The following is a 10,956-nucleotide window of genomic DNA, read 5'->3' on the forward strand; positions in this document are numbered from 1 at the left end:
GGCCTACAGGAGGGAAATGTAGAAGGGAGTTTCCTCCTACCCCCTGCCCCCACTTGGTGACCACTGGCCTTTGGCCAGGATGGGTGGAATGGGGGATTAAACACAGAGCTTCAGTCATATAGGATTTCACCCCCGTGGGCACAAAGAAGGCCTAATAAACTGGACCCAAAGCTGGCAGACAGGAGAGGGAATTCGATAGCATTGAACAGGCCCAGTCATGTTATGAGAAGAAAACACTGCAGGCACATAAATCTGAGTTTGGTTGCAGCCTCTCCCATCTCCAGCAATTGAATTAATCTCCATGAGCCTCGGTTTCCCCAATCATAAAAGGATATAAGCAGAGCTGTATTAAAATTAACCAAGAAAGCTAATAATGGCACACATGTTCCTGGTACTTTCTAAGCACTTCACACATAATAATTAACTTACTCCTCGTAATAACCCTGTGGTAATAGGTATTGCTGCTAGTGCTACAGAAGGAAAATGAGGCAGAAAGAAGTGCAGTGACATGACCAAGACCACACGGCTAGTGCTCACACCCAGGCAGGGATCTTAACCATTCTCCCTCCTTTGCAGAACATATACAAAAAAAGTGCCCAGCATAGTGTGGGATATAATGAATAAGTGCAAGTGTACCTCCCACTTCCTTCTCTTCCTAAAGAAGCACCTAAACTACAAGGTTAAGACTGAGCTATCCTGGGGTGCCTGGGTGGCTCAGTTAGTTGAGCGCCTGCCTTCAGCTCTGGTCATGATCTCAGGGTCCTGGGATCGAGCGAGCCACCCGAGTTGGGCTCCCTGCTCAGCGGGGAGTCTGCTTCTCCCTTGACCCCTGCCCCCCTGTTCGTGCTCTCTCGCTCTCCTTCTCTCTCAAAAAAACAAAATCTTTAATTAAAAAAAAAAAAAGACTGAGCTATCCTGTCTCCCACCATTAGTGTTACCTTCCCAAGATAATCAAAACACTTCGAACAGGGAAACAAGCAAGCTGGTGACATTGAGCCGAGTGCTTTGAGTGACAGCTGCTTCCTTGCTAAGGCCTGGGTGTGTGTCCCCATTCAGCTGCATTCAGGCACCAGTCCAGCCATGGACCATTTCCTGTGTCAGTGGTGCTCAACCCTATGCTAGCTGCCAAATCCTCATACGCCGGGGCTTTAAAAGACAAAAAGGGAAACTGGGCAGTAGATAGCTGAGCCTGGGGAGAGGTCACGGAGACAGCTGTTCTCAAAAACCAAACAGCATCCGTGGTTTCCAAATGGTGCAAATGCTCTTTCAGTGCCGCCCTGCTGCTGGGAGACTAACTTGTAAATTACATTTCGGAAGTGACACTTGCTCCGCTGTAGTTTCCGTGTGGCTTTCCCTCCTCCAGAGGCCTTCTGCCCTTGATTCCAAGGTCTGGCAGCCTTTCCTTTAGCCTGTGACCCTGAAAAACTCAACAAAATCAGTTTCTAGGGCAGTTATATGTAAATTTTTCTCTTAAGAAAAGAATCCCTTAATTGTCATTACAATGTTTGTGAAATGACAGCAAACAATTTTAAAAGCAAAATAAATATCAGTGGTGCATTTAGTAAGCAGAAGTAGGACTAAGAAAGCCCATACATAAAAGGAAGGAATATTTTGGTGGCCCGTTTCTTCCTGTTTCTTATGCTTACGGTTTCCATTGGCTAAGGACATATCCATATAGTTCAGATTTCCAAGGAGAAGGACACCTGGGTGGCTCAGCGGTTGAGCATCTGCCTTTGGCTCAGGTTGTAATCCTGGGGTCCTGGGATCGAGTCCCACATCAGGCTCCTTGCAGAAAGCCTGCTTCTCCTCTGCCTATGTCTCTGCCTTCTCTGTGTGTGTCTCTAATAAATAAATAAACTCTTTTAAAAATATATTTCCAAGGAGAACTTTTCAGACTATGACCACCTATTTGTAGTACACAGGAGTGCTGAGCTTTGTGCTTCTGACAGAACCCAAGGTTGTGATTTCAAACGTAACTCAAACCCAGCAAGCATTCAAATGCCAAAGCTTTTCTCACTGGCAAATGGTTATTTAAACTGAGAAGGGGTGTTTATGTTGAGCATTAACTGAAAATATGAAACCACAAAACCAAAAGAGTGGCAATTCTGAGTCTAATTCAAGAGTTTTCCAAGTGAAAACATCTTCATCCAAAACACATCTTCCTCCAAAATAATGTATTTAAATCCATGATGTTCAATGAGAGAGACAGAGAGAGAGAGAGAGAGAGAGAGAGAGAGAGAGCTGTATAAAGTGAGGTAGATAGATTTATTTTAAGGAACTGTCTGGGGTGATTGTGGGGGGCTGGCAATTCCAATGTCTACGGGGTATGCCAGTGGGAAACAAACCAAAGGAAAAGTTGGCCTTTCAGCCTTGAGTGTGAAGGCAGCCTGGAGGCTGAACTCCCTCCTAAGTGAACCTCAATCTTTTCATTTAAGGCCTTCAACTGATTGGGTGAGGCCCACCCTTCATTAAGGAAGATAATCTGGTCTCCTCAAAGTCTGCTAATTTAAAGGTTAATCACATCTAAAAGACACCTTCCCAACAACATACAAACTCATATTCGACCAAAAACTAGGCACCAAGGACTAGCCAAGTTGACATGTAAAATTAATCATCTTAAGCATGAATCAAGTCAAGCTCAGATATCTGTATGAATCTCTTCTAAATATTCTTCCTCTGGACACCCATCTCCTATGCCTATGCTATTTTTAACTAATGCTAACTTTATATAATTGGTCATGGATATGAGGCTTTAAAAAAATAGCAGTGGGGCTGCCACCCACAAAGACCTTTTGATTGTGTTGAGTAGGATCAGGAACTTTGATTCTGTCCAACTGACAAAGTCAACAAATCTTGTTAATGTATCCCTACTGGCATTTTACTGACCATGTATCTATACGTCTTGCAGGAAATCTAAATTTTTTTAATTAAAAAAAAAAACTGGGGGATCCCTGGGTGGCGCAGCGGTTTAGCGCCTGCCTTTGGCCCAGGGCGCGATCCTGGAGACCCGGGATCGAATCCCACGTCAGGCTCCCGGTGCATGGAGCCTGCTTCTCCCTCTGCCTGTGTCTCTGCCTCTCCTTCTGCCTGTGTCTCTGCCTCTCTCTCTCTCTCTGTGACTATCATAAATAAATAAATAAATAAAATTAAAAAAAAAAACTGTTTTGGGGTCATGGCCTCTTTTGAGAAACTCATAAAAACAATAGGCTTTCTGCCCAGAAAATATGCCTAAACAGACATACATATGACATTTGCCATCTGATTTCACAGATTCTGAAGCCCATCCATGCATGGATGCCAGGTTCAGAAGCCTTTAAAAATGTCCACCCAAAATCCTAGCAGGCAGGCACTAAGGCAGCAGGGATGCAGAGAACAATGATCCATGGCCCCACCCTCAAAAGCTCACATCTCACAGAATCAGCGAGAACATAGTGTTTTCCAAAGGAATGGTGAATTGTGAGAAATAGAGGGTGAGGAGGACCAAAGGGGCACCTAACTCAGGCTCGGGAGGTCAAAGAAGGCTACCCCAAAGAGGTCCTGGGACACGTGGAATAGGGCCTGAATCCTGCCTCTTCTTTCCGGCAGAGGAAACTGATGGGCAAGAGAAAGTGGGGGTTTTTAGAGAAAATGTTTTCCCAGGTTTTTGAAGGATGAGATGGGGGATGCCAGGGTGAGGATGGAGCTAGAAGAGTAAATGATAGCCTGATGCAGAAGGGCTTAGACCAGGAGTCAACACATTCTTTCCTGGAAAAGGCAATGTAGTAACCGGTTTAGGCTTTTCCTGTCATCTGGTCACCATGGTAACTTCTCAACGTGGCCTTTGTAGCACAAAAACAGCCATGATAACATGTAAATGAATGACGTGCATGTGTTCCAAGAATACTTCAGGAACACTGAAGTTGATTTAATTTTTAAATCTGTAGTCTTGTGTGTGTGTGTGTGTGTGTGTGTGTGCGCGCGCGCACACGCGCAGTTTTAGGTCTACAAAAAATTGAGTGGAAAATCCAGGAAATTCCCAGATACCACCTCACCCCTACCCACTGTATCTTTTCCCCTATTAACATTTCGCATTTGTGTGGGTCGTTTGTCACAACTGATGAGCTAATATTGATGCATTATTATCAACTGAAGTCCATCGTTCATATCAAGGTTCTCGCTCGGTATTGTGCAATCTATGGGTTTTGACAAATGTATAATGACAGGTATCTGCTGTTACAACACCTTATAAAATACTTTCATATAGAAAAGTTTCACTGCCCTAAAAGTCCATCAGATTCTATTTATCTCTCCTTTCCTTCCCTGAACTGCTAGCAACCCCTGATGTTTTAACTGTCTCCAAAGCTTTGCCTTCTCTGCAATGTTATACAGTTGAAAACCTACAGCATGTACCCTTTTCAGATGGGCTTCTTTCACTTGATATTATATGTATTCAAGGTTCTTCAATATCTTTTCATGACTTCATAGCTCATTTCTTCTTGGCACTGAACAATATCCCATTGTGTGGATAGACCACGGTTTATTTATCCATTCACTTACTGAGGGACATCTTTTTTTTAATTTTTTTTAAATTTTTATTTATTTATGATAGTCACAGAGAGAGAGAGAGAGAGAGGCAGAGACATAGGCAGAGGGAGAAGCAGGCTCCATGCACCGGGAGCCCGATGTGGGATTCGATCCCAGGTCTCCAGGATTGCGCCCTGGGCCAAAGGCAGGCGCCAAACCGCTGCGCCACCCAGGGATCCCTGAGGGACATCTTGGTTGCTGCCAAGTTTTGGCAATTATGACTAAAGCTCCCATAAACATTCGTGTATAAGGTTTTTTTGGGGGGTTGAGGGGGTACAGGGAGAGGGAGAGAGAAAATCCCAAGAAAGAATCCCAAGAGAATCCTTGCAGGGTGTGGAGCCGGATGCAGATCTCACAACCCTCAGATCATGACCTCAGCTGAAACCAAGAGTCAGACACTTAACCAGCTGAGCCACCCAGGTGCCCATCATGTGCAGGTTTTTATGTGTTTGTGTTTCAACTCTTGTGGGCAAATACCAAGGAGCACAATTGCTGAATCATATGGTAAGAGTACGTTTAGTTTTGTAAGAAACCACCAAACTGTCTTCCAAAGTGGCTGCACCATTTTGCATCCCCACCAGCAGTGACTGACAGTTCCTGTTGCCCTAAATCCTCACTAGCATTTCACATTTTCAGTGTTGGGGGTGTTAGGTTTGCTATTAGATGTATAGTGGTGTCTCACTGCTGTTTTCATTTACAATCCCCTCACAGTATATGATGTTAAGCATCTTTTTATATGTTTATTTGCCATCTGTATATCTTTTTTGGTGAAGTGTGTCATCCTTTTGATTTTTTTCAACAATTTGAAAACATAAAAATTATTGTCAGCCTGTGAGCTGTGCAAACACACTCGGTGGGACAGATTCAACCCACAGGCCTGTCATGTGCCAACCTCTGCCGTAAAAGTGGATTTTCTTCTCAGAGCCACTGGGAAGTCACTGACTAGTCACATGCAATAAAGAGTGGCCAACTATCCTCTTTATCACTCTGCCTGTAATGAAGTAAGAACGGGAGTAGGAAGCACGAGGGGGGCCTAGAGCAAGGACACCTGGTAGGGGCCTTGTTGCAGTGATCCAGGTGAAGGATAGTGATGGTTTATGTTTAAAAAGTGTTGGGGCACCTGGGTGGCTCAGTGGTTGAGCATCTGCCTTCAGCTCAGGTCATGATCCCAGGGTACTGGGATTGAGTCCCATATCAGGCTCCCTATAGGGAACCTGCTTCTCCCTCTGCCTATGTCTTTGCCTCTCTCTGTGTGTCTCTTATGAATAAATAAAGAAAATCTTTTAAAAAATAAATAAAAATAATAAATAAATACATTTAAAAAGTGTTGATGGGGCGCCTGGATGGGGTCCTAAATCTTGATTTCAGGGTCGGGAGTTCAGGCCCCACCTTGGGCTCCATGCTGGATGTGGAGCCTACTTAAAAAAAAAAAAAAAAAAAAAAAGTGTTGATACAGGTGAGCAGAGCTGAGCAGATTCCAGAGATATTAAGGCAATAAGAGGGACAGAATCCAAGGATTGATGTGAGGGGTACACAGGAGAGGGGATCCAGGGATGATGCCTGAATTTCTGACTCGGACAATGAATGAACAGTGTTGCCATTCATTGATGTAGAGAACACATGCAGAGCAGTGAGGGCAGGTGGAATACACTGAGTTTGAAGGGCCTTGGGACATCCTCGAGGGGCCATCCAGCTGCTGGTTGGAAGTCCAGGAGAGAGCTAAGGCCTTTCATATCACCAGCTTATCCTTTACCAAGCCAGGAGATGGGATGCATCCCTCCCGGTAGAGGATATTAAGAGAAGAAAAGGGAAGAAGGAAGGTGGCATGAAGAGGACCACGAATGAAGAGATAAAGGGAAGAAGGGGATCCAGAAGGAACATTTAAAAAGCAGATAGCAAACCAGGAGAGAATGGGATCACAGAAGCCAAAGGAAGCAAGTGTTTCCAGAAGGAGACAGATGCTACAAAGGGATGGCATGAGAAATGAAGAGTCAGGGCAATTTACAACACAGGTGGGACACCGGAAACCAAGATGCCACTTGTGATCTGCCATCAGGGAGGAAATAGGCTCCAGGCTGTTTCTCCACATGACCTCATTTACATTGACCAGCCAGCAAGAGATTAGAGAATAAATAATCAGGAAGCTGTCGCTACTTTAATGTTCATCTGAAACTTGTATCAAAAGGCACAGGGAAGCTGCACAGAATGTCAAGACTGCATTGTTTTCATTAAGTGCTTTTCTAGGCACATCCCATAGAGTGAATCCTGAACCGTGTCCTCACCCAAGCACTTCCGCAGTGTGATGTTGAGTGTTGCCCCGACTGGCACATTCCCCAAGCCTGGTTGTCTGCCTTCCCAGAAGTTCTGTGAGTTACCCAATACCCGTTCAATAAATTCCTTTCCACTTAGGTCATCCATGGTTTGCTTCTTTGCTTACACGTAAGAACACTGACTGATATAAGTTTCTGGAAAATAACAGTATAAAAATCCCTAGACTTCTATTTGGATAATTATAAAGTGATCTGTTAGTTCATGTATAGTCTTTACGTCATCCAAGAAGGCAAGACCATGAGACAGTGACCAGTGAGTGGCTGGGTCAGTGAGTGAGATATCGACTCCAGAAGTTACAACTGTTTGGAGACCCCAGGCTGGCTAGCCACACTTTGGCCAACCCTGATCCAGCCATGCCTGAAGGTAGGAGCCCAGAGCAGGGAGCTCTGATCAGTGACTCTTGCTTACAACTCATCACTGCACAGTGCAATGGCCATCTCGGCCATAAAGGACTAACACCGGTAATTTTCCTCTGTGAGCTGGAGAAAAGCATAGAAAATTTTCTACCACCTACATTGAGAAAACCTATGTGCTTTTTCCACTTTGAAATAAACATCCTAAATGCACCAATCTTAATGATGGTTATTGGTGAGCCTTAATAAAGCAGCTCTTATGGCTGGTCCTTCTGGCCCGAATCTTGGCTTGCTGCCCCAGCCCTGCCTGCTTCTAGATTTGGATTCCAGGGTGGAATTCAGTGCTCCATTTTTCAATGTTTTCTCATCAATTCTTGCCAAGTGGGTCTTACCTACTCATATCCCTCTCCTTTCCCTTTCTCTTGCCTCCATGACATCCCTGCCCTCTGAACTGAATCTGGTGTTCCAGATTTGCCCCTGACCTCCTGGCCATGACCCCAGGTTCTCAGAGACCCTTCTTATCTTCCCATCCCCAGTGGAGTCTAATGTCCTGTCTCAGTTTGCCCTTGCTCTTCCCCATTTTCCTACCACCCATCATGGTATGCACTTGTTCTTCAGCCCTGGTGGGGAGTACAAGATGTTAGGATTTTATGCAAAGCATAAATTCCAGAAACACTCATTATTTGAGACTGACCCCGAGGAAGGCTGATAGCTATTCATGGCTAAAGTGGCGCCACCAAGTGGCACCGGTATAAACACGAGTTAAGGATTCACGCCAGCTTTGAAATTCTGTGGCTGGAAATTTACGTCATCTAATTTCCAACATTTTTGTCTGTACTGTGTCTTGACTTGACCAGGGGAATCATCCAGGCATTCAATAACAGTTTAATGTGTACCTACTCTACCGGGAACTGTGATTGTCTCTACAAGGGTGAGCCGATCACAGTGGCTGGTCTCTAGGGAGAGAGACAGGAAAACACAAGTTGGGGAAGGAGGATGGAGAGTAGGCAGGGAGGCCTTCCCGGAGAAGGTGGCATCTAAACCAATACAAGAAGAATGAGGAAGAGTCAGTGAAGAAGAAGAAAAGAACCCTTTTCAGAGGAAACCTGTGCAAAACACCCGGAGGTACAGGGGAACATTCTGGATGACATTTAGGAAATTGCAAGTAGTTCAAGACGGGACCCCAGAAACTGTGTGAGGGGAACTGGCAAAAGATGAGTCTGAAGAGCTCATGACAATAAGGCTAACACACACACACACACACACACACACACACACAGTGTTTGCTTGTGCCTAGAGTGATTCCTGTGTTCTATACATGCTAACTCAGCCCATCCTCGTCACAATTTCCTAAGGCAGGGGCTACTGTCATTTCCATTTTACAGATTAGTCTGAGGCAAGGAGAAGCTAAGGAACTTGCCCCAAGCCATAGTGGTAGAAAGAGGTAGATTTGCGGTGTGAACCAAGACCCGGAGCCAAGCCAAGGCACTTGGGCTTTCACCTGAGAGCAACTGAAGACCTCAGTGGAAAGAGGGGCTTGGTCAAGTGTGCTTTAGAAAGGCCACAGGATGCCAGCGTGTTCTCTGGTGCTAACAGCAAAGCCGACACCAAGGATGTTTGGGAGTTAACACTCGAAGGAGATATCAACACACATCAGCCAAGTCAGGAAGCAAGGGGCAAGAGCATGGGATGGAATTAAAGTCAGTTGCCAAGTTTCCAAGAGCTGAGTGAGGAGCTGGCAGGAGGCCAGTCAAGGCTGCAGGAGAAAGGGACATGGGGATTGCACCTGCCCGTGACTGCCCAGTGCCTGACACCAAGTGTCTTTTCAGACTGTCCTCTTCTCTTCTCAGACTCACCTGCCTGCACTCACCTGAGATATGCACCCGACTGGAACCTAGCTTCTTTCTTTCTTTTTAAATTTTTAAAAATTTTTTAAAAAATTATTTATTCATGAGAGACACAGAGAGAAAGGCAGAGACATAGGGAGAAGCAGGATTCCTGCAGGGAACCCAAGGTGGGACTCAATCCCAGGGCCCCAGGATCACGACCAGAGATGAAGGCAGACACTCAACCACTGAGCCACCAGGTGCCCCGGAACCTAGTTTCCTATGTATACTCAGACACGTTCACAAAAGGACTGAGGAGCATTTTAGTAAAAAAAAGCATGTAATAAAATCAGATTAAAACATGAATAAGGATAAATAGTAAGATCAAAGCGGGGAGAGAAACCATAAATAAGAGCAGAAATCAAGCTGGTGGTGGGCGGGAAAATGAAACATAAATATCCAAGCTGTAAGATTTTCCTACTGTTGCTATAGCTAAGTTCAAGTTTGCTGCTAAGCTTCCTGACAAGGCAAAAAGAGAGACAAGGTCATTTACATGGTTGCTATTGATAGAAAAGAGGAAATGCCCCATCTGTCAAGAAAATTGTTGTGGCCCTTGGCTGGCGAAGCTCTGACATGGGTTCCCAAACTGGACTGCTCTCCAGTTCCTTAACAGCCGGTCAACTTTCCCAAAGCCATGCCTGTGTTTAGGGCATCAGACCCTCCTGGCTTACAAGCACATAGTTGATGGTCAAAATCCTGCCCAAATGTCAAAGCCCAGCTTTGAGAGTTTGGTGCCTATGAAGCTGTCTCTTTCCTCCTTGGTTAGATGTCACTTCCCTGCCTTGTTCCCACAAATTCCATAGCACCCATCATATTCGACTAGATGTCCTAATTCAATGTGTATAGGTCTTATCTTACTGAAGCAGTACTGCCTCTTGGTTAGAGCGACAACTCTGGAGTCAACCTACCTGGGTTCCCCCTTTGCCACCCACCAGCTGCCTGACCTCCAGGAAATTGCTTCATCTCCATACCCCAATCTTCTCATCTGTTAGGTAGGAATTATAAGAGCATTGTCCCTGTTCTCTTAGCACAGCTCCTGGCACATGGTGAAATCACCAGCATCTTCATAATCATCTCCCCAAGGGTTGAGCTGTCCCTCTACTAGTAGCTGTTGAGCTGTCCCTCTTCTCGTAGCCACTAGAGTGGCTACTAGTGTCCCTAGTAGCCACTAGCCACACATGACTCTTTAAACTAATATCAGTTGTAATTAAATGGCAAAAGTCAGGGAGCACCTGGGTGGCTCAATTGGTTGAGCATCTGACTTTTGATTTCGGCTCAGGTTGTGATCTCAGGATCGTGGGATCAAGCACCGCATTGGGCTCCGTGCTCAGCATAGAGTCTGCTTGAGATTCTCTCTCCTTCTCCCTCTGCCCCTCCCCCCATACTCTCTCTCTTACTCACTTAAATAAATAAATAAATAAATAAATAAATAAATAAATCATTTAAATAAATAAGAAAAGTGTAAAAGCCAGTTCTTCAGTGACACTAGCCTCATTTCAAGTGCCACATGTGGCCAATGGCTCCCATTTTGGACAGCACAGATAAAGAACATTTCTATTAACACAAAAGTTCTATTGGACAGTGCAGGTCTAAAACAAGGATTGGCATATTTTTCCAAAAAGGGCCAGATAGTAATTATGTTAGGCTTGGCAGCCATATGGTCTCTGTCATAACTACTCAGCCTCATTAACATAGCATGAAAGCAGCTATAGACAATGCATAAATGCATAAATGAGTGGGCATGGCTGTGTTCCATAAAACTTTATAGGCACTTAAAACTGAATCTCAATGATTTTCATATTTCACAAGATATTGAGTTTTCT

The sequence above is a fragment of the Canis aureus genome, chromosome 16 (genome assembly GCF_053574225.1).
Source record: "Canis aureus isolate CA01 chromosome 16, VMU_Caureus_v.1.0, whole genome shotgun sequence".
In the NCBI taxonomy this organism is placed as follows: domain Eukaryota; kingdom Metazoa; phylum Chordata; class Mammalia; order Carnivora; family Canidae; genus Canis; species Canis aureus.